Below are 25,399 nucleotides of genomic sequence, written 5' to 3'. Positions count from 1 at the left end.
CACTTCATTTCTATTTGAAAGTCTTCCTTTAGCATTGATTCTAAGATAGGTCCAGAGATGAAAAAAATAAAACAAACCTTATTAGCTTTAGGCTATTTGGGGGTGGTTTTAAATTTCCATTTTTGAAGGACAGTTTTTGCAAGGATAATATTCTTGATTGGCAGGTTTTCTTTGAGTTCTCTGTATATAACATACAGCTCCTTCCTGACTTAACTGACAGTCCTACTGGACATCTATCATGTATGGCAAGCCTTCCCCCCCCCCCTTCCTGTCTTAAAAATTCTTCATCCTTGACTTCTGAAAACTTGATTAAAAATGTGTCTCATTTTACTCAGTGGGCAAAGCATAAGTACCATGTACCTCAGGCCCTGAATTTTTTCTTTGGTGCCTGATAGGAACACTATGGACAATGGCAATGGAACGCCACAGATGATAAGTGACATTTTGAAATCTCCTCCTCACTTTCCTTCCTTCCTTCCTTTCTTCCTCTTTCAAAATGCAAAACTTAAAAAAAAAATGTTTCAGATTGGTGATTCAGTGGCATCACCCACAGGTTGGTACCCTAGCATCATATAAAAGGAAATTGTGCTTCTGGTTTAACTTAGTTGGTTTAATTCTAGCTGGAATCCATCAGGCTACTTGAGTCTGAATTTCTTTATGCTTCCCAGATTGGGAAAGTTTTCAGCTCCGATTTATTTAAATTGTTTTCTGTAGCTTTCTGTCTTCAATGGGCATATAGGTGGGTATGTTTGATGGAATTCTACAAATACTTTTCATTTTTCTTATTCATTTTCATTCTTTTCCCTTTATGTTTCTCTGACTGGATCATTTCTTGCTTCAAATTTGTGTGCGCTGTCTCCTGATTGATTAACTTTGTCACTGTTTTGGATTATGAGATCAGTTGGCGGTTACCAGAATGGAAGGGAGAAGGGAAGGTGGTGAATGGAAGTGGAAATCAAGACAGAGGATACTCTCACTCATTCATTTTTAATGATGCATGCCTGAAACTTACACAGTACTGCTATAACACAATGTTACTCTGATTTAAAACATTATTTAAATAAAAAGTCCGTTGTTGAACTCCTCTGGTGGAATTTCCAGTGCCGTTATTGTTTACTTTTAGAATTTATGTTTGGCTCCTTTTAAATATTGTCTATCTTGTTATTTATTCTGTATCATTTTTTTTAGCTCATTGAACACTTCATGATTGTTTTTAATATCTTTTCAGGTAAATCAAATATATCCATTTCATTACTTTTGTTTTCTAGAATGTCCTTTTCGTGTTTTAGATTTACCATGTCTCTTCATGCATTTTTTTCTAAAATTTCATTGGAATTTTTTGCATTTAAAAGAGCAATCATGTTTCCCGGTCTTTTCAGACAGTCTGTGCACAGGGCAAGACTCATACCACTCAACCTAGCTATTTTGTTGGGGAAACATATTTTCTCTGGGTTTGTGTATGTATGCTGTTTTATAACTCTGTATTTCTTTTTCAGGACCTTGCAACTCTTGCTCCCTCTGTTGTCTTTCTGTATTACTGCAAATCCTCTGGCCATGCAACAGCAATCCAGTCAGTTCTCTTGACCACTAGACATCCTCATTGTACCTACTCCCTACCGGAAGCCCCAGTCAGAGACCAATTCCCTGGGATGCCCTCTCAAATTCCAGATCTCTGGAATGTTCCATTCCTCTCCCTCCTTTTTGAGGTAGAAGCCTATTGTCACAGAAGTTTCTTGACATATATGCTCTCTGAGCTGTGCAATAAGTCATCTACTTCTTTCTCTATGCTTTGGTCAGTCCCCAGACATCTAACCTAGTGCTGACTCTCAGTATTCCAAGTGGGATGAGACAGAGACCAGATCCTTGGGCAGTGCTCCAAAGATCTGTAATAGCGCTTTCTCTCTCTCTCTCTCTCTTCATTTTTCTCTCTCCTTCTTGAGAGAACATTCTCAGTTTGTGCTCTCAGTTATGTTAGCTATGACAACCTCTCACTGCTTTGCTTTGTTTTCAGAGGCCCACAGGCATAGGTATGGTGGTTTTTATCAGTCTTTTAATTAAGGTTAAGACAGAACCAGCTCCTCAGACAGCAACCCCAAGATCCATAACATGGGAGCTATGCTCTGATTTTTTACATTTTCCATGAGAAAGTAAGATGGGGGCTGGGCCATTCTCTCCTGCCATTGAATTGTATTCACACTCAGAGGAGAGGTCAAAGCATGAAAAATTAAATTGATTTTCTTACCTGTTTGAAGGCAGCTACTCTTGGTTTTTGCTCTTACCTGTGGCACTGTAATTTCTTAATTGAATTCTAGAAGTTTCATGTAATTTCTGGTTATATCTTACTAATTTAGTATTTTAGTGAGGGAGGGGGGAGACAAGAGCTGAGTCATCTTGCTTACCTCACTCCTATTATAAATTAATTTTAGTGTTTCAATATGTTTATAATTAACTTTATTCTGTTTGCTTATGTCATCAAAAAAACTATCCATCAGGAGAGCTCTCCTTTGAAAACATGTGGGTGGCCCTTGGCATTAAAGCGTCAAGCATCTACTTCTCGGAAAAATACTTTAGTATTAATTATCAGTGTCAAGCTGTGCAAGTTCCCACATGATACTGGGACGTCTTGTTTATATTGAAATATTATTCAGAAGTCAGACTTGAGGAGGCAAAAGACAGACTGTATCCTGGGCTCTTTTTATGTAGACGTTTTAATCCCAGTAATCTTTCCTTTTTTTTTTTTCTAAACATCCTTGTCCATGGCCATTGTTGGGTATTGAGATGGTCGGGAAGACGATTTTTGGAACAGGGGATTTTCATTATAAATGAGGAAGATAAGATTTCAGAACAACTTCGGTACAATATCCCAACTCCAGTCCAAGTTCTGCTTAGAGATTTCCCTTCTGATCTTATTTTTCAACGTCTGTCTATAAGTGAGATCATCCCATATTCATCCATTTGCTTCTGACTTATCTCACTTAACATGATTTCTTCAAGACTCTGGGGTTGGGGTAGGGTTCAGGGTTTGGAACATGATGGCAGAGGAGGACATAGTGGGGGTTGGATTGTTATGTGGAAATGTTATACATGTACAAAATACTGAAAAAAAAAGATTTCAGAAAAATTCCAACCCTTCTCTAATATGCAACATTAGATTTTATCGCTTTACTGAAAAAAATTATTAATACAGATGGCATGGAATTATTTTTTTCTCCAGGGTTATCGCTGGGGCTTGATGCCTGCACTGCACATCCCCTACTCCTGGAGGCCATCTTTTCCCCATTGTTGTTGTTGCTGTTGTTGTTGGAATGGACAGAGAGATTGAGAGAGGAAGGGAAGACAGAGAGGGGGAGAGAAAGATGGACACCTGCAGACCCGTTTCATCACCTGTGAAGCGACTCCCCTGCAGGTGGGGAGCCGGGGGCTCGAACAGGGGTCCTTGTGCCGGTCCTTGTGCTTCACACTAAGTAAGCTTAAGCTGGAGCATTACCATCTGGCTCTGGAATTTAAAAAAAAACTTTGTCTTTTTTTTTTTTTAATCTTCTCTCCTTTATATTTCCAACATATAATTTCTTTCATGCCTCTCTAAGCATGTGTTGCCATATTTTCCCGTTGAATGCTTACGCATATATTTTTATTGTCCCGAGTACGTTGCCATACATACACTGCTCACTAATTCCTGTCTTCCTTTTAACAGTGACCATTGATTCTTCTTTTTTCTTCTGTACTTGACCCTCCCTTTCTCCTCTTTGGAATAATTGTTTACCGCTTATAAAGCATGCTTTGAATGTTAAATTTTTAACTCAAGCACTGATTTTTTTTTTTTTTAAACAGAATCCAAAGGTTGTCTTAAGGCTGGCCTTACCTTGCATCCGCCATATGTCACTGCAATCCTCCATTGTTTATCACTGTTTTATTGTGTCCTTATACAGCTTTATGCTGCCTGGGTGTGATCTGGCACTGTTGGCTTATCCACTTGAGAGTTAACCAAGCCAGCTGGAGAAGTCTAATTTAGAGGGTAACACATGGGATTGTGAATGCTGACATCTTGAGTGTGTGTGTGTGTGTGTGTGTGGACGCTTTCTCTGTTTCTTTATACCCTAGTTTCACCCAAATAAAGCATGGAAATTAAAGTACATATCCCACACCACTACCCGACAGAATTAAGTAAAAAAAAAAAAAAGTCAGCATTGTTAACTTTTTACTGAGTTATCAAGAAGATGAAGAAAGCAAGTGAGTGGCATCTAAACATATTCAACTATGGCTTGGTGTCTATAGAATGGCTTAAGGGCTATTTCAGATATGTTTTCCCACATTTGTTTCGTCTTCTCCAGTAATTTGTTTATTTAAGTCCTTTCTTTTTCCTTCTCCCTTCTTAGTTTCTTTCCTCACTTTCTGCCTCAAATACTTATAGAGCATCAATTGTGAGGACTTACTTGACAACACCCAAGTTCAGTGGAGAAGTAATTACAGAAGCCTGACTTTCCACAGAATGAAAACCACCCCCCCCAAAAAAAAGAATTTTGGAACATACTCTCTGAGGGGGAAAATGTTAAGAGAAAATAGCCAGGAGGCTCTGAACTCCAACTCCATTAGGACTGGGAAAGAGAAGAAGACAAAAGGAAGGATATTCAGAAGAAATAACAGGTGTAGGTATGACTTAGCAAGGAAGAGAAGGCAGGACCATTAAAAAATGGACAAATATATAAAAATATATACAGTTACAGAAATAATAGTGAACCCATATCTGTGACCTTGGGAGAGCTCATGGAAGGACTGGGGACATGGAACTTTGGTGGTGGGAACAGTGCAGAATTATACCTCTGTTATGTCATAATTTTGTAAATCAATATTAAATCCCTAATACAGTTTTTTTTAAAAAAAAAAGAACTAGACAACCATAGATGGAACTGGGGAACAGTATTCTAGACAGACTGACAAAACTCTGTAAGGTGTAGAAGCATAAAAAAATATGAACGTGAGCAAAAGGAAAGGTTCGGAGAGTTAGTCGTTAGGCAAGGTTTTGTTTGTAGAGGGTTATGAAAGACACATGAAATTGGTGAGGTCTTTTTTTATTATTATTTTTTTTAAATTGTGACACAAAGTCAGCCGGAAAGTGATATGATTTAACTTAAGTTTAAAAAAGATCACTATCATTGCTGCATAGAAAATGAAGGTGACAAAGAAGAAAGGAACTGGGGTGGGGTGGGGACTCGGGCACAAATTCAGGAAGCGTTTTGTCCTAGACCCACCAAGTGAGTCACAGCAGAAGAACCCTTGTTTCCTGACTCAAAGTTCGCTTCGTCCTTGTTATGATTTTATGAAATAGAAAGACACCTTATGACCTCATCGTTCTGTATTTATTTTGCTATCCTTTTGTCCTCCAGACATGATCTTCTTTTCTATCTTCTCAGATTATTTAGCAGTTACTCAATTTATTTTAATTTATTCTTCTCATAGATTGACTTTGCTAGGTGAGAGAAGTGTGTGATACTGTCTTTATTAAGGCATGTCCTTGTATGCTTAGAGTATGACTGTGTCTTTAATTAAATGTAAAATGATATTTCTAGAATAAAAGGGAGTGGATTAATACTTTCCCTGTTCCAAAAGGCCACTGAAAAAAATAAGTCAGTAGTGGAGGAAACTCATTTCTACTCCTTGCTACTGCTTTTCATCAGGATCTTCCATTGATTGTATTTTATTTTCCAGGGAAAAAATGATTACTTGGGAAAATTAACTCTTGTCTCTAGAAATTTAGGTGCATGTATGGGATAATTCATAAATAACTTAAAAAATGGGTATTTCTATTGAGGAACGGAGGCTTTGTAGCAATCTTAACTTCAAGCAGAACAGGACAGAGCCATTATCAGTTTTCTCATTTTTTCCCCCATTAATTTGTTCATTCATTTCTTCCTTTAGCAAATCTTTATGGAGTAGTTGGTATGCGCTAGGGATGGATCTCATATACCTTGAACTTTCAGGGGGCAAATTTTTCTTGGTCTGTTCATTTGGATAGCTTACGTCTCTGACCTCTTTGGTACCATGGCGATTTAGTTGTGGTAGTGTTCTTGCATATGTCTGTGAGATCAAACATGGTCATATTTCTCTCTGCCGATCCCTTCCTCTGCTCCCCCGGCTTCTTCTACCCATGCTTCTCATGCTATCGGAGCCGTGGCCCTTTCCTGCACGTTCTAGCCCCGTCCGTTTTCTGGAACTCAAGTTGATCTTCCTTTGGGTATTTAGGGACTCTTTTCTGAATCACTTTCTAGATAGAACATCAGATGTCAGACTTACTGCTTGTTCTCTTTGCAATTCTTTGCTACCAATTTTAACGACCCCTTTTCTTTTTGTAGTGATAAGCTCTCTAAAATCCTGCTTGGCTTCCAAGCAAGGACATTTTACTAGGCTAGGTGTCATCACCCCATTTATGGACCAGACTTTATGTCTTGTGTCTGTACAAAGTTTACTTTGTACACTATTACCTCAGGGGATGTGAGACTACTTCCTGTCTATAGAAGTTAATCTCTTTTCACTTACTCATCTCCTAATCAAAGGAACTCACTACATTTCTGTCTTTTTTTTTTTCTCTAGTCAAATCCCCATTCCCTACACACAAAACCCATACACTCAAATCTCTAAAGTCATAAGTACCTTTCTGTCTGGAGTGTCCAGTGGACATTCATCAGGGCCACTGTTTTCATTCTCAGCACACGTGTCTTCTCTAACTCAGTTCCCGATGGTTCTAATCTGTTCTGTACATATTTCACAGTCTTCTTCCTCATGATTCACCCTTTATTTTTTGTTTGCTTTGATGATTGGACCTTGTGGTCTTGAACTGACTTTCTCTCTCTTGCTCTTGCTCTCTCCGTATCTATCTATTATCTATCTATCTATCTATCTATCTATCTATCTATCATCTATCTATCTATCTGAACACATACCAGAGAGAGGAAACCAGAAAGAGAGAGGGAGAGAAGAGAAAGACGCCACAGCACCACTCTTATTATCCATGACGCTACCTCCAGTGCTGGTGCCATGTTGTTCACTTAGGATTCTGGCTTCAAAATCATGGTAAGGTGTGCACCCAACTAGGTGAACCTCGCCATCTTTTCATTTTATACACCAAATGTCTGACTTTGTCCACTGTCTTATTTTGGATACCCCATGTCCCAGTCTGAAATATCATGTTCTGAATTCATATACCCAACGGTTAGTCATTCGCCACTACCTTAATCCTAATATTTTGAAAACAGTTGATTCTCTTCCTAAATATTCTGGTTAGCATCTTCTTTCTGCACAGACCCCCATCTCCCGAGTCATATGATGCTTGGACATTTCTTGGCCTTTTCTGTTCCTTTCTCTTTTATTTCCAGTCCCTTCAATTTGGCTGGGTCACTACAGCAGTGTCCTTACTAGTCCATATGTCTCTATTTTTGTTACTTTTTTTTTTCTTCAAGGTTATTGCTTCGGCTTGGTGCCGACACAATGAATCCACTGCTCCCAGAGGCCTTTTATTCCATATATATATATATATATATATATATATATATACACACACACACATATATATATATATTTATTTAGTAGGACGGAGAGGAATTGAGAGGGGAGGGAGAGATAGAGAGGAAGCGAGATACTTGCAGACCTGCTTTACTACTTGTGAAGCATCCCCACTGCAGATGGGGAACCAGGGGCTCGAACCTGAATCCTTGGGTGGTCCTTGTGCTTAACCAGGTGTGCCACGACCCGGCCCCCTGTAGTTCTGTCACTTTCAAGCCCATTTTTCTACATGATTTCCAGAGATAGAGAGCTACAGATATTTAAGATGCCAATAACACGAACTAAGACTGTTTTGGTGTTACTTACTATGTGCAGACCAAGTTTCAAACCTATTTGACAATATATGCAGGTCCCTGAGAGTGTGGACTAGCCCACTCAATGTTTTAGTGTTTGCTGTTCCCGGAGTCCACAGCACTGAACTGCTTGTCACTTTCCTGCCTGTCAGATCCCCGTCGTCCCCACGCCCTCGTCCCTGCTGTCTTCTCTTCCTCTTCGGCCCAGTGTTCACTTTCCCCGGCTGCTCTCAGAGGGCAGCTGTCACTGGCATGCATGTGTAGTCTCTCCTCCTCCTCCTCACTGATTACGTGCCCTCACCCCACCTCAACATACTGTGCTGCGCGAATCACCTCTTTAATGTGTCCTGACGGCTTTCGCATCCCCACCAGCACCTGACCTGCTACTAGTCACAAAAATACAACTCAGTAAATATTTTTGTATTGCTTCATTTTCAAATAAGATAGTTCAGTGAGGCGACAAGATGAATATTATTCAGCTCTTTCATGGGCTTGTTTTTCTCACCTTAAACATATGAGTCAATATGTACAATTTGGAGGGGGGGGGCGAGATAACTTTTTTCTTTTCTTTCTTTTGTTTTTATTTTTTATATTTTATTTATTTCCCTTTTTGTTGCCCTTGTTGTAGTGATTATTGTTATTGTTATTGATGTTGTTGTTGTTGGATAGGACAGAGAGAAATGGAGAGAGATGAGGAAGACAGAGAGGGGGAGAGAAAGACAGACACCTGCAGTCCTGCTTCACCGCCTGTGAAGCGACTCCCCTGCAGGTGGGGAGCCGGGGGCTCGAACCGGGATCCTTACACCGGTCCTTGTGCTTTGAGCCACGTGTGCTTAACCCGCTGTGCTACTGCCCGACTCCCTGTTTTTTCTTTTTAAAAATAATTCATTTATTTATTCATGAGAAAGATAAGAGAGAGAAAGAACCAGACATCACTCTGGTACATGTGCTAGCAGCCAGGGATTGAACTCAGGACCTCATGGTTGAGAATCTAATGTTTTATCCACTGTGCCACCTCCCAGACAATGGGAGATAACTTTTTTGAGGGGTGGAGGAAGTTCTCCTCCACCATGGTGCACCAGCCCCCACCTCAGAGTCTTTTACTTTGGTGCAATACACCAAACTCCAGTCCAGATAAATATACACGGTGTACACAAATATTTTTAGATGGGTGTGCTTGGTTCCTTAGGATATATTCCCAAAAGAGGAATTTTCAGGTAAGTCCATTTCTGGTCTTCCAAGAGTTCTCCAGACTATTCTCCACAGGGGTTGGACCAATTGACATTCCCATCAGCAATGCAGGAGGGTTTCTCAGCCCCCCCCCCAGCCTCTCCAGCATTTGTTGTTACTATCCTTTCTGATGTATGACATTCTCACAGAGGTGAAATGGTATCTCATGGTTATCTTTATTTGCATTTCTCTGATAATCAATGACTTGGAGCATTTTTTTTTCTTTTCAAATGTTTGTTGACCTTTTGGATCTCTTCTTTGGTGAATATTCTGTTCATATCCTCTCCCCATTTTTGGATGGGGTCATTTGTTATTTTGCTGAGTTTGGTAAGCTCTGTTATATCTTTTGGTCACTAGCCTTTTGTCTGATGTGTGGCATGCAGAGAGTTTCTGGGAGGTTACTGTTTTATGTGTATGATATAGTTTTAAAATCTTAAAGTAAGCAGCTGGGGTGGAGAAACAGTGGTGGAACAGGTGACTTAGAAGCTTGAGATCCCAAGTTTATCCCCTGCACTTTGGGCCTTCAAGTGGCTTCTCTGGGTTACAGGTTAAGCACCCACTGTGTTCCTTTTGTTCCCCAAACCAGAGCCTGTCAAGAGGGTGTGGCTCCATCCTGAAGGGTCCCCTCCACTGCCTGCAGGCAATTTGTGCCCAGATCTCTCCAGATACTGACTTTGTTTCCTCAGAAATCTGAGCGTGATCTGATGAGATTTGCTGTGATATTTCTTTGTCACATTGACTGTGTTAGAGAAACTCAGTTCTTGGATGCCCCAACTCCCAATCCAAGATCTCAGTTATTAATTAAGTGTACTACTATTTATTTACTGCATATAATATATAGAAATATTCCAAATATTTTATGTGTAAAACCTCAGTTAGTATTATGCTCGATAAAATACAATTGCCTTCATTTTACAAACGGGGTGGCTCAGATCACAACAGCAAGTTATTTGGCCAAATATATCTATAATAGTTTGATCTGTGCATCTTTAAAATTCAAATGCTGATGTTTTAACATGGACAGGACTGTATTTATAGATAGGGTCTTTTATAACAGAGATATGCAGGTGGCTTTCAGACATGAAAAAAAAGTGAAACACATTTTAAAAAAAAGTTTTATTCATTTATTAATGAGAAAGAAAGGAGGAGAGAGAGAAAGAAAGAACCAGATATCACTCTGGTCCACATGCTGCTGGGGACTGAACTCCGGACCTCATAATTTAGGGTCCGAGGCTTTAGCCACTGCACCACCCCCCAGATCACTCAACATCATTTTTTAGAGAAATGAAAATTAAGTTCATGATAAGATACCACCTCACACCTCTGACAAAGGCTCATATCAAAAAGAGTGGGAAAATATGAGCTCATTAGACGGGATGGAGGAACAGGAATTATAGAGCACTGTTGTGGAGAACACAAAATGGCGTAGCCCCTGCAGTAACATGGTATGGAGAATCCCTTAAAAAATGAAAATATCTTGGGGCCAGGTGGTGGCACACTCAGCCCAGAGCACATGTTACTATGTTTAGGGACCTGGACTCCAGCCCTTGGTCCTGCACTTGGAAAGCCGTGCTGCAGATAGCTCTCTTTCTCTCTCCCTGTCTTACCATTCTCTCTCAATTTCTCTCCGTCACTATTAAATATAAATAGATACATAAAATAAACTAAAAATGGAAATACCATCTGATCCTGCAATACCACTGCTAGGCATCTATTCAAAAGGCCTGAAAACATTCATTCAAAAGAACATGTGTACCTCTAATTTAGTTTCACTGCTTATAAAAGCCAAAAATGTAATCAAATTAAATGACCACCGACAGATAAGAATTTGCAGGGAATATAGTCAGTAGACAGTTGCTCAGCCATTAAAAGAAATGACGCTGTACTATCTAGGGGAAGATGCATGGGGTTATACTCAAGGAAATAAATAAAAAAGTAAAAGCCAGTTAACAGATGATTTCACCCAGATATAGAGTATAGATAGCTAAAAAAGAAAAAAAAAAAAAACCTGACTCACACTTTTTGAAAACTGTGATGGCTTTTCAGAGGAGGATAGATATGTAGAGAGTTCCATTCGATTTGATGACACAAAAATTTGGGTTCAGAGTATAGTGACTTATAGAGAGAAAGAGACAGAGCGAGAGTGAGAGCAGGAGAGGGAGAGGGAGAGGGAGAGGGAGGGATGGAGATAGAGAGATGAAGCTAGGGAAACTTGCCAAAATAAATGTATCATTATGTACCACCATATTGTCAACTGGAAGAATCTCACACTAAGAAGTTCCCTTCTTGAAGTAAAAGGATTATAGCGACAGACAGATGCTAAACTTATTTGCACTCTTATTTTTTGTCTTTTTTAAAATATCTCTTTTCTTAATTTTTTAATTATCTTTATTTATTGAGTAGAGACAGCCAGAAATTGAGAGGGAAAGGATTGATAGAGAGACTCCTGCAGCGCTAATTCACCACTCGTGAAGCTTTTCCCCTGCAGTTGGGGACTGGAAGCTCAAACCTGGGTCCTTGCGTATTGTAGCATGCGTGCTCAGCCAGGTGCACCATTACGAGGCCCCCACACTCTATTTTTTGCTATTTTTACTTTTCCACTTTATTTGTACATTCAATATATCTATTTAAATTTATGTTAGCTATCAATAATTTATTTAATTTTCTATTTGTTATGTTAATTTTTCAAGTGAGGCCAGTGAAATTGCTCACTTGGATTATGTGCTGTTTTGCCTTATACACAACCTGGGTTTGTACATGGACTCAACCACACTGAAGAAAGCTTCAGTCTGTGGCTTCTCTCTCTCTGTCTTTCTCACACACTCACACACATACATACACACAAACTGTCTCTCTCTCCTCTCTATCAAAAAATAATTAAAAGTAGTGAAAGGAAAAAATAGCCTCCTCCCCAGTATATCTTTCACAAAAGGATCGATTTCATGGGGAACTTTTTGGAGGCAGGATAAAGATTGTCTTTGAAATAAAGACTTTTACTAGAGAGGATACAGTTTGTAGAGGAGAGAGAGAGACTGAGACACACATACACACACACACACACACACACACACACACACACACACACACACACACACACAGAGATTGAAATTTAAGTCCTCTTTCCACCATAATCCTCTTGGGTAAGTTTTCTTCCTAGCTGATCTTCCTCTTGATATTCTTGGAGAAGATGGAATCTGCATCACTTTAACTATTCCTATGTTCTTCTTTGCAAAGTGCTCTGAATTAGAAGTCTATTAAAGTGAGGTCAAGCTTCATAAGATGAGTTAGATGATTTGCTTTTGTCATTGCTTCTGTCACTGCTCTAGGACAACTATTTTTTCATATATATACATATATATGTATAGGAAAAGAATGTATTATTTACTTTGGATAGATACAGAGAGAAATTGAGAGGGAAGAGAGAGAGAGAGAGAGAGAGAGAGAGACCTACAGCTCTGCTTCACTGCTTGTGAGGCTTTCCCCATGCAGGAGGGGGCCAAAGACTTGAACTTGGGTGCTTGCAACATTGTAACATGTGTACTCTGCCAGATGTGTCACCACTTGACCCCCCCCCCAAAACAAACAAAAACAAACACAAACACAAACACAGACACACACACACACACACACACACACAGACACACACATACACACACACACGGGTGCTGTGGGCCCAGGGGCCTGAACCTGGCTTGCGTGCCCGGAAGGGCCGGCCCTTCCCCAGTTGAACTGTCTCATCGGTTCTAATTATTCAGATTTTCCAGGTCTTCATTTACTAACCTGACTCATGCTTGTCTAGCCTCTGAAGAACCCAACGATACAGACTGATTTCTTTTTGTCCCTGTATTAGCTTATCAAGTAAAGCTTACCTGGGATACTAGGAGAAAAGTATGCTCATTTTTATATTGATATGACAGCTTATCTTAAGGTATTGAAATAAATTATTTTGTCAAAGATGCCCCTAACCCACTGTTGTTTTACCATTTACAAGTGTTAAACTTCAAACATATATGTTTCAGGAGCCAGGCAGTGACGTACTGGGTTATGAAGCACCAGGACCCACTCAAGAATCCAGGTTCGAGGCCCAGGTTCCCCACTTGTGGGGGTGGGGGGGAGGGAGTTGCTTCACAAGCAATGATGCAGGTCTGCAGGTGTCTATATTTCTATATCCTCCTTTATTCTCACTTTCTCTCTGTCCTGTCCCATAAAATGGAAAAAAAAAAATCTGCCAGGAACAGTAGATTCATAGTGCAGGCTATGAATCTACTATGCAAAGCTCCAGAGATAACCCTGGAGGCAAAAACAAATATATATATTTCCTCTGGAAACTTTTTTTGATGAGGTTGACAGTCACTATACACATAAAGTAAATTACTAACTTGCCAATATGTTTTCTAATATTTTATTTATTTTCTTTCTTTTCTTTTTTTCTAATATTTTATTTATTGGATAGAGACAAAGAGAAATCTAGAGGGTAGGGTGAAATATAGATGGAGAGAGAAAGAGAGATACTTGCACCACTACTTTACTGCTTGGAAACTTTTCCCTGGGGGGGAGGGGGGGACCAGAAACTTGAACCTGGATTCTTGCAAATTATACTGTCTCCTCTATCAAGTGTACCACTGCCTGGCCCCTACTAGCCAGTAATTAATTAATTAATTAATTCCTTTTTGGTGCCCTTGTTGTAGTTATTATTGTTGTTGTTGCTGTCATTATTTTTGGATAGGACAGAAAGAAATGGAGAGAGGAGGGGAAGACAGAGAGGGGGAGAGAAAGACATCTGCAGACCTGCTTCACCACTCGTGGGGTGACTCCCCTGCAGGTGGGGAGCCGGGGGCTTGAACCCAGATCCTTAAACTAGTCCTTGAGCTTTGCGCCACGTGCACTTAAGCGGCTGCGCTACCCCCAGAATCCCGCTGTATTTATTTCTATGTGCTCTCTGTTTTAAAGTTTCGGCTTTCTTTCTAACAAGCTCACTCTCTCTAGAGATCAGCTGTCACATGCTGTGGGGATCCACAGTGGGGATCCACCACTGCCTCACCCTGTTAAGAGATGAATTTTCAATGGAAACATGCATGCGAAGCCTCTTCCCACACTAGTCTTTCTCCTTTTCTTTTAAGAATTGGTTATTTATATATTTCCTGTGAGAGACACAATGGGAGAGGAGCAGAACACTGCTCTGTGCTGGAATCCATTGGTGCAGTGGATAGAATTTGCAGCCTCAGGGTCCTTGCCAGGACCTGCAAGTCGGAGCTCTAACAGGCTGAGCTCTCGCTGACGAGAGGATCTGAGAAATGGTCTCCAGTGACTGTTCCTGATTCAGAGGCCATATGTAAATCTCAGGTTTCTGTCTGTACATCTGACCATTGATGGTAAGTTAAGAGCTGCTCCCAGCTCCTCCTCTACAGTCTGATCAGTAACAACCAAAAGTTATTCACTACTGTTGGTCCACTCTGAACGATACAACTCAGGAGTGACAAAATCAGAGAGTTGCCCAGGGAAAGCTCTTGGGAGGAACAGAATTCTTCCTTGTCCTTTTGAGTATGTCTCCCTCCCTGTAGCTTCATGTCTTCACTCACCTGGGAACTCTTCAAACTCTGGTACTCTTCCTCCCTTCTTTCCTTTCTTCCTTTATTTGTGTATTTATTCAATTAATTTTTATTGGTGATTTAATAATGACTAACAAGATTCTAAGATGACAAGGGTACAATTCCACACAGTTCCCACCACCAGAGTTCCATGTCCCATCCCCTCCATTGGAAGCTTCCCTAATCTTTATCCCTTTCTGCGAGTATGGACAAAAATTCTTTATGGGGTGCAGAAGTTGGGAGACCTGGCTTCTGTAATTGCTTTTCTGCTGGTCATGGACATTAGCAGGTCAACCCATTCCCAGGGCCTGTTTCTATCTTTCCTTAGTGGAGTGGAGCTCTGAAGGGAAGTGAGGTTCAGGACACATTAGTGAGGTTGTGTGCTCAGGGAAGTCAGGATGGTATCATAGTAGCATCTGCAACTTGTTGTTGAAAAGGCAGTAACATAGAAAGCAGAACAAGTTGTTTAGTAAACAGGAAGCAAAGGTAGGAATAGAGCAGATGAAATTAAGGGTGTTTATGTGGAAGAAGCTAGGAAGTCTATTTTTGGTAGGTTCCAAGGGGCCCATGACTTTACTAATTTTTGCCTAGGCCCGACAGCTAACATGCAGGTGGGCTGAAAATATTGTCTGGGAAGATGATGTCAGAGTTGAGAATAGGACTAGAAAGCTGGACTAGGGCAGAGAGTAGCTCCCAAATATGAGCAAAGTATTAACTGTTAACCCCATCAATCTGACCCAGAGCCCAGATCTAGTCATATTTAACACTGGAGCCTGTGTGACCTCTGAGTCCCTGTCAGTCTGAGCTCACAGTCCATGGTCCCAGCTGGGAACATTCTAGGCTGCACTCATTTCAGACCCATCTTCCTGGAGGGGGAACCAGGCTGACCAGCCTCTCTTCTAAGAGTGGGGAGTCCCTCCCATTGCTGCTCTGTAGTGATTTAAAAAAATACTTAGAACATGTTTTTGCCTCGCTTTTCTTTATTGGGGGATTATTGGGTTACAGTATAGTTGTTGACACCTGGCTACAAGTTCTTTTCTGTCAAATGATATGTGTCTGCAATGCATTCTGACTACAGCGATATTTTTCATGGGGTTTCTGTTATGTAGGCTTGTTTGACAAAATCATTGGCCATAGGTGATTGAACCTTGGCTATAGGTGATGGATCTTTAGTTCTTATCTCCATAAAGGTTTGAGAGGGGTGGAGTTGTGTGGCTCATGCCTTTGGTAACCAGCTCCCACCACATGTTTCACCAAGAGTCTCTTACTAACACGGCCTCAGTGATGGGTGAAGGGGGGTGGCATTTGGAATAACAGAAGTTGTTCCTATCATCATTATTCATGAGGAAATTCCAGTGTTTTAGAAAAAATCTGTATTAGGAGATTGAACACATGTTTTATTTTCACACTAGCCTTTTTTTTTTTTTTTTTTTTTTTTTTGCCTCCCGGGTTATTGCTGGGGCTCAGTGCCTGCACTATGAATCCACTGCTCCTGGAGTCCCTTTCCCCCATTTTGTTGCCCTTGTTGTAGTTATTATTGTTGTTATAGATGTTGGATAGGAACAGAGTGAAATCGAGAGAGGAGGGTAAGACAGAGAGGAGGAGAGAAAGACACCTGCAGACCTGCTTCACAACTTGTGAAGTGACCCCCGCATGCAGGTGGGGAGCTCGAACCGGGATCCTTATGCTGGTCTTTGCGTTTTGCGCCATGTGCACTTAACCCACTGCGCTACCGAACAACTCCCCACACTGGATTTTTAAGTTTCTAAGGGCTGGGATTGCTACACACATGATCTTCTTAATTTTTAGTTTGTAACTATGCACAAAAATGTGTAAAAATAAATTTTTTTATTAATTTGTTTATTTATTAATGAAGCCTTATTGTACTTTAAAAGTTTCTGTGTTAGGCTGGGACCTGTCAGTGCCCATATTCAGTGGGGAAGCAATTACAGAAGCTGTTGTTGTGTGCGGGCCGCGGAGATGAAAGAGAGAGGAGGGGTCCGGAGCGAAGAGGAAACACAAATGTTTGTTTGCGCTGGCACCTCAGAGTTGGGTGCTAGAGAAGCAGGTTGGGCCACGTGGAGGTAGCGAAAATTGCCGCCTTACGCAGTAACCTTTCCTGCGTCTGAACACCAGAGTGAAGCGCTGGCAAGAGAGAGAGGTGTGGAAGAAGAAAGGCTTTTATAGGAGTAGCTTTCTCGAGAATGGGAAGGGGGAGGAGTAACCATAGCACTCCAGGATAGGATGATAACTTTCGTGAGAATGGGAGGGGGGAGGAGTAACCAGAGCACTCCAAATATCTCGGGGATATAGACAATGCCCTGAGAGCACAACATGGCTGAACAGGCACTCCCAGAATGTCCCAACTCTCATGGGAACTAGCAGTAGCCTGAGGGGACAACATGGTAGATGTGACTGCATCTGCACAATTTCCCAGCAAGAAGCCAGACCTTCCACCTTCTTCACCCCATAATGATCCTGGGTCCATACTCCCAGAGGGATAAAGAATAGGAAAGCTATCAGGGGAGGGGATGGGATATGGAGTTCTGATGGTGGGAACTGTGTGGAGTTGTACCCCTCTTATCCTATGGTTTTGTCAGTTTCTTGATGCCAACTTACTATTTCTCTGCCTCTTGATGGAGTTACTGGGATTAGTTTTTTAATGCACTTGTACCACATTAACTACAGAGATTATTAATCAATAAGCAACATTCACTTGTATGTTACTAAGACTGATATAACTACCCGCATAACACTGTGTTCTGCGTCTGTATGTCCCATCCTCTTAATAGTTATGCTTATGAGAATTCTTCATGCTGATCTATATAGTTGTAGTATATTCCTGTTTCCTGTTATATAGTATTTTGCTGTTTGAACTAAGTTGAAATTACTCATTGTCTCATTAGTGGGCCTGTTTTTTTTTTTTTTATTCTGTACTCTTATGAAACTCTTGTACATCATGCTATCAAGTGATTGAAAAGTAGACAGTATATGTACGGCATGAATTCTATTTCATATTACGAGTCATCTCTCTAATACTTTTTCATATGGAAACCAATTCATTTGATTTAGTTAACCAAATGCGATTCTGTGTCAATATGTCTTTCCTAGTGAGATCTTATAATGTCAGATAGGCTTTCCAGTATCCATATTCCAAGATGAGAAGACAAATAAGAATAAGAGCTATAGTAGAAATGAACATTTCAGAGTCATTAAAGACCCATGTGGAATTAGATTAGAAACTCCATACTGATGGTCCTTACCTCATGGCAAAATCTGGGTACTGGCTACCCTTTCAAAGCACATAAACCCTCCTACCATACAGTCTTTCTGCGTTAGTTTCTGGTCAGGGCTTAACTCGTTTATAAACAAATCACAACTTTCATGGCTCCTTTTCTGTAAGGGAAACTTTCAGAACTGGTTTAAATGCAGCTATCAAATTCTGACTACTATTACACAGTGAGTTAAGGATACACTCTCTGAAGTACATTAATCTTTGTAAGTTAAGGATAGACTCTCTGCCTACTATTACACAGTGAGTTAAGGATAGACTCTCTGAATGCTCAAGGGTCAGTAGACACTTGCTGCTGATCCACGTTACTGCGGATGGGTGAGTGTTTTGTTTTTCTGACTTGATGTACTGGGCGATCCACTCAACTGGTTGATGTTTATATAGAACCTCTTCATACTGAGTACAACCAGGTAGAAAATATAAAACTACCAGCTCCAAAAAATAGCTTCATAAATGATTCATTCTCCCTTTACTTCCAAGTTGCATTGCAGATCCAATGGACAAATGTAGAAATTCAAGTGCTTGTGTGATTTTGTATTGTTGTTTAGCCTTTATCTTAGCAAATGAGATGATGTCGGGTCACAAAAGAGGTGCAATGATAAGTGTGTGCCAGTCCCTGTTCGGGTGCCATTATGCCAGGCTAGCTTTGTGGGCAGGAGAGAGAGATGACCAGGGACTCATGGCTGAGTGGTACGCAGTTCAGTCTTTATTCATGTGCAATGCAGCACAATCTAAGCTATCTCTAATCACAATCCTGTCCTTATATATCCTGAGGCGGAAGTGTCAGGTCCAAAGAGGATGTACGTAGGATAGGGGGTGGGGAGAAGGAAAAAGTGTACAAAACAGTGAGGATTAAACCAATGCCCTGGAGGCAGGGTGGTGCTTAGTTAACAGTGGTTATGTAAATAGAATACAGGGTTAATCAGGGAGGATTAAACCAGTGAAACAGAAGGGGTCTTAGAAGCAGAATTTGGAAGCACACCAACAAGTGTGAGAACAAGTCATCCCTTAACAAGGGAATAGTAATGTACTGTTCTAAAATGGAAGTAATATACATGCTGTTTACTCAAAAGAAGTATGAAAAATGGACAAGTGGAGCTGTCAAAGTGCGGATGTCATACAAAATACTGAAATAAATAGCTGATGAGATACAAAACACTAAAAGACACGTTGATACTCCTTTTGGCTTCACAGCTCTCTTACTTTCGTGTGGTTGTCTTCTGAATGGGATGTAGCGTTTGCTCCCTCTCTTTCTCCCCTTTGTTCTTGCCAGAACTTCACTCCTAGGCTGACTGTTTCAGCTAGAAAGATAGAGACAGACACAGGGAAAGATGGCATAGCACTGGAGCTTCCTGTCATGTGGTGGGGCTGACTCAACCCTGGCTTGTGTGTGTGGCAAGACAAGTATCTCTCCAGATAAATTGTCTTGCTGGATGCACTTTTCTGCTCTTAATAGTCTTTCAGATGGACTTTTTTGAGTGAAAAAGAGTCATGGAGTTGTACAGTACTTTATTGATTAGTAACTAGTAAAAAAAAAATAAAAGATTCAAAGAAGAGGTCAGTTAGATGGTTCGTAAGGATTTCTTTTCAGCGGAGCATTAAATCAACTATAGTGATCATGGATATGATTGGGTAGATATTCTGATATCTACTTCTCTTACTCCTTAAGAGGCTAAGCACATTTATTGGCATTCTTTGCAGTTGAATTAAGGACCCTATGTTTATTTCAGATAGAAAATGAACAAAAGTCAAATCTGAGCTTAGTACCTAAAACATCCACTAAGGGTCCTTCCTTTGCTTGTTCTGTGTGTCTGAAGGGAAAGAGTCCAAAAACAACAGAACAGCATAATAAAAATAATTTAGATTTCCAAATCTTCCTTTGCAAGAGATATAGTCATGAAGGTTGCACAGTGTATAAGAACTTTTGGTGAGCAACAGATATTTTATTAATACTTAGATATGCATTTTTTAGGGCAGCTAACATTTCTGTGTTAATATAGTAATCAAACAGGTTTCCTTTAGAGTCATACTTTTGACTTAATATTTTATTTTTAAGCATTTACTTGTTAATGAGATAGAGTGGTAGAGAGAGAACCAGAACACCACCCTGACACATGCAGTATGTCTGGTTTTCTTACATGTCTTGCATGGAAGGGTTTCAAAGCCCTGGGTGGTCTTTCACTTTGACCAATTTACAAGCTTGTGTTCTCATGTTACTTGAAAAAAATGAGGTAATGCTTTACTTTGATAAAAAAAAAAAAGAAATTTTCTTAGTGCTTGACCTGAAAGCAATGGATTTTCCCCAAATTAAGTATTCCTAGACTGTAACACAAATGTTTGGTGGGTATTGTATACGTCTGTCACCTCTGTGGGACTGGGGGTGGGTGTGTAAGGGAACCTGTTAACAGCTACTCATAGACTTATAAACATGTTTCTTGCTTGTTTATTATTACTGTTTTAATATTGATTTCAAAAGTTATAAGATAACAGGGGTATAATTCCACACCTTTCTTACCACCAGAGCTCTGTGTCCCCTTTCCCAACATTGGAAACTGCATTAGTTCTCCCAAGATCCCAGATATGGGGTGTTGACTATTATTTCTATAACTATCTATCTATATATTTATATATTTTCCCATTTTTCTATGGTCCTGCCTTCTTTTCCTTTCTAAGTCATATCTACTGCTTCTGAGTGTTCTTCCCTTTTTTCCCCTTCCCCTCTTATCTCTCTGGGTCCTGATGGAATTGACTGAAGTTCAGAGTTCTCTGGTCATCTTCTCTTAACATTTACCCTTCTGGGAGTATGGACTGAAGTTCTTTATGGGGTACAGAAGGTGAAAGGACTGGCTTCTGTAATTGCTTCTGCAACAGATGTGGATATTGGCAGGTTGATTCAAACCTCCCAGTCACTTTCTGTTTTTTCCTAGTGGGATTGGGCTCTGGAGAGGTGATGTACTGGGACCCACTGGTGAGGTCATTGGTGAGGTGGACTTCAGTATAAAATTATAGTAGCATCTGAAACTTGTTGGCTAAAATGTGGTAAGATATAAAGTAGGACAAAAATGCTTAATGAACAGGAATCTTAAAGTAGGAATAGAGCAGATGGAAATAGGAATGTTAGGGTATATAGAAGCTAGGAAGTCTAATTTAGGTATGTTCCCAGGGGCCCATGACTGGTAATTTCTGCTGGAACTTGATAGTTAACCTGCTGGTGGTTTAAAAATATTGTCTGGGAAGATTGTGTGAGAGTTAAGAATAGGACTAGAAAGTTGGACTAAGGCATAAAGTAGCTCCCAAACTTGAAGAAAGTCTATAAATACATTTACCTATTTACCACATTGATCTAACCCAGGGGCCATATCTATTCTTATTTAGCACAGGAGCCTGTATAGCCTCTGAGTCCATCAGTCTGAGTCCACAGTCTATGGTCGTATCTGGGAATATTCTAGGCTGCACTCATTTCAAGACAGGTCTTCCTTGAGAGGCAGAGTAGGATGACCCAGCCTCCCTTCGGAGAGTGGGGCCGTCCTTACCATTGGTAGTTCACAGTGAGGCCAAGGTCCTGAAGAATCCCACAGGTAGGCTTATGCTGATGTTTCCGATGGAAATGATGAGTGATGACAGAGAGAGGGATTTATCAGAGCTCTGGGCCTATTGAATCTGTGAGAACAGTCAAGAATCCTGACTAACACATGATGCTTATTGAGATGTTAACCAGCTGTCTCATGTTTCTAGTGCCATCCATAGAACAGTAATACATCCATATACTATGCAATGCACTCTGTAATAGAACCATAGAGCCCTGACATCTCAGTAACTTGTGAAAACAAACCCCACACCCAATAAGAGCAAGCGTCTTCCAGACGAGGGGTTCTCAACTGAGACTTATCCATAGTTTGTTCACATCGTGTTCTAGACTATGGAACCTCCATATGAGAGAGAGAATGAGAATGAGAGTAAGAAAGAGAGAGAGAGAGAGAGAGAAGAGGTGATTCTGTATTATCCAAGAATGTTTTCCTTACTTTTGAATTTTTTAATTTCTTTTTTAAAATAAATCAGAGCTTTCAGTGACTTCTTTGAAAATAGATGTCACCATGATCTTAGGAATTTCTTTTCAATGATTTCATTATATATTTTTTCTTTCTTTAATGTTACAAAACTATCATGTACAGCTGTCAATTGCATTCTTTGTGTCAAAAATCTCCCATTTTCATATTCAAAAATTATTAAGAACAAATCACACATACTTATTAGTCTTATGTCACCTTTAGGTAGGATTCGCTTTACCTGGTGCTTTATGGAAGCTCTGCTGTTAGAAGATCTACGGAAAAGTTTGTGTTTTCAGTAAGGAGAGTTTCTGAGTCTTGAGGATAATTATCATACTTAAACCTTTCCTATAGAAAAACTCATCTTATACTGTTTACAGCAAGACTCAGAAAACTTTAGCTTGAGAGACAAAAACACCTATTGCCAGAGCTGGCTGAAGATACCTCACTAGAGAGCTTGTCTGCTTTGTCGTGAGCACAACCAACCCAGGTTTAAGCCTGATCGTCACAGCACCCTCAGGAATTTAGGTGCTGTGGACTCACTCCTCTCTCCTTGTCTCTGTCTCTGTCAGAAAAAGCCAACCCATAATAGCGAAACCCTTATGATGGTAATAAGCAGTGTACTTTATTATTATTTTACATATATATATTACTGAGGAGATTAATGCTTTACAGGCAATTACTGAGGTAACCTTACAATTTCACTATGCAGTAGGCCTCCAAACGTTTGTTTTTCCTATCCTTCCTCCCCCTCCTTCTCAGAGTCCTTTGCTTTGGTACAATATGCCATGTCCAGTCTGTGTTTCATTTTGTGCTTCCCCTCCCCACCCCTACTTTATGAAGACCCACTAATGAGTGAGAGCATTTGATATTTGCCTTTCTCTTTTTGGCTTGTCTCACTCAACATGATGTCCTTAAGTTTCATACAAGAGAATGCAAAGGAGACAACCTCAACATTTTTTTTTTTGCCTCCAGGGTTATTGCTGGGGCTCAGTGCCTGCACCATGAATCCACTGCTCCTGGAGGCCATTTTTTCCCCCTTTGTTGCCCTTGTTGTTGTAGCCTTGTTGTGGTTATTATTGTTATTGATGTTGTTTGTTGTTGGATAGGACAAAGAGAAATGGAGAGAGGAGGGGAAGACAGACAGGGGGAGAGAAAGACACTTGCAGACCTGCTTCACCGCCTGTGAAGTGACTCCCCTCAGGTGGGGAGCCGGGGGCTCGAACCGAGGTCCTCACGCGGGTCCTTGCGTTTTGTGCCATGTGCGCTTAACCCGCTGCGCTACCGCCCGACCCCCTACCTCATCCTTTCTTAACAGCTGAGTCAAAATATGGAACGCTTCATGGATTTGCCTGTCATCCTTACACAGGGAACATGCTAAACTTCTCTATTATTCCAATCTCAGTATCTGTGCTGCCGAAATGAGAACTACTTACTGCTTTTTAAATGATTTTTTTATTATTGGTAATTTAGCATTGGTTTGCCAAAGTGTAAGAATTTCGAAGAATTGTTTCCCTCCTGCGTGTGTGTTCATTGGAGCCATCACTAAAGTTTCCGTGCTGCCCTTTCTGATAACCAGCATGGTTTTAAGAGCTACCTCTCTTGTTAAATAATATTTTGTAATGTTGTTCAGTTATTTGTGTACTATTTCTGTTACTTTTTTTTTCTATAATGGTGGAGTTCTGTAGTTATGATAGAGTAATTCATAATTATTTCCGATCTTGGATTTTGAGGGAAAAAAATTGCTTTGGGGTTTAACCAGTGGTTAGGTATTATTTTTATTTTTTTTATTTTTATTTTTTACCAGAGCACTGCTGAGCTCTAGCTTAGTGCCGGGGATTGAACCTAGGACTTCAGAGCCTCAGGCATGACAATCTTGTTGCATAACCATTATGCTATCTAACCCCGCCTTTTTACTTTTTTTTAAATATATATTTTTAGTATTTATTTATTCCCTTTTTTTTGCCCTTGTTGTTTTTTTGTTGTTTTAGTTATTATTGTTGCCATCGTTGTTGGATAGGACAGAGAGAAATGGGGGGGGGGAGACAGAGAGGGGGAGAGAAAGACAGACACCTGCAGACCTGCTTCACTGCTTGTAAAGAGACTTCCCTACAGGTGGGGAGCCTGGGCTTGAACAGGGATCCTTACTCCAGTCCTTGTGCTTTGCACTACGTGCACTTAACCCACTGTTCTACCTCCCAGCTCCCTACTTTTTTTTAAGTGTATATTTATATGACTATTTTTAGATGACAGATAGATGACTTTATGAAGCTAGTAACTCAAAATCCAGCAGAATTACACTAATTTAAGTAGTTTAAAATGGATCTATGGGGAAATTGTTACTGTAGTAGCTAAAATGTTTTTCTTTTTTTTTGTTTAATATGTAGGGAAGTGCTAACTTTTTAAAAGCCATTTCTATTCCAGAGAAACTTAATAAATGTTGATTTTACGGACTGTAATGGAACATGCAAAAATGATAGCTGATTCTCACTGACAGCCCAGAATTCCAAAGTTGCGTCTTGACATTTTATGAAGTCACAGTTGTGTGCATAGGTTTAACGAGAGTTTGCCTTCTGTTCTTATCAGATTACAGCTGGCCCAATGCCTTGACTGGAATGTCACTTTTGAAGTGATTACATTTTAATCATGTATGACCAGGTACTTTTACAGAACTAAAGTTGACTTTATATAAGGAACTAGTGCAATTAATGTAAAAAGCTCCCGGAAGTGGTGAGCTAAGAGAACAGTCACTTCCTTAGCTCTAACATTGTCCAGGACTCCCCAAACCTGGGTTTTCTAAGCTTAAGAGCAACCACAATGCTTCTAAAGGTCCGATTAAACATTCCTTATTGAAACTTTTAGTCAGAAGTTACAGTGGATACTCCCATGTTTGCTGTAGCTCTCACCTTGAGAGACAATCTCAAAAGATTTCATGAACACTCCTGTTTTACCTACATAATGGGGCCCCAAACAGTGGCACTAGCGTTGTGTATATCTGTGTGTGTGTTTTATAGAGTAATCTGAAGTCGTCATGACCGAGGCTATATTAATGTCCTACTGTTGCTATAAAAATATTGCTCATCAATAAAGATTGAACTGCATTCCCAGCTCAGCCATGAGTCCCTGGTAGTCTGTCTCCTGCCCACGAAGCTAGCCCAGCATACTTATGAATTAATTAATTTCTATTAAGAAGAGAGAGAAACAAAGGGAGAGAGAGTAAGAGAGAGAGAGAGAGAGAGAGAAGGTGAGGGGGGGAGAGAGAGAGAGAGAGAGAGAGAGAGAGAGAGAATGATTAGAACAGTGATCAGTTTCAGTTTATGATGGTGCTGGAAATTGCAAGTAGGAGCTTTGGGCCTCGGGCATGAAAATGATTTAAATAACCACAGTTTTGTC

General features: G+C 40.3%; 1 non-coding gene across 1 annotated transcript; it reads right to left on the bottom strand.

Moving 5' to 3' along the window:
• Positions 1-23,330: 23,330 nt before the first annotated feature.
• Positions 23,331-23,435, bottom strand: LOC132532894 (U6 spliceosomal RNA). Its single transcript, XR_009544815.1, has one exon. It is a non-coding gene; the product is annotated as a U6 spliceosomal RNA (small nuclear RNA).
• Positions 23,436-25,399: the final 1,964 nt, after the last annotated feature.

The sequence above is a fragment of the Erinaceus europaeus genome, chromosome 14 (assembly GCF_950295315.1).
Source record: "Erinaceus europaeus chromosome 14, mEriEur2.1, whole genome shotgun sequence".
Lineage (NCBI taxonomy): Eukaryota > Metazoa > Chordata > Mammalia > Eulipotyphla > Erinaceidae > Erinaceus > Erinaceus europaeus.
Note: the sequence above shows the minus strand (reverse complement) of the source record. Positions and strands in the feature narration are given on the sequence as shown.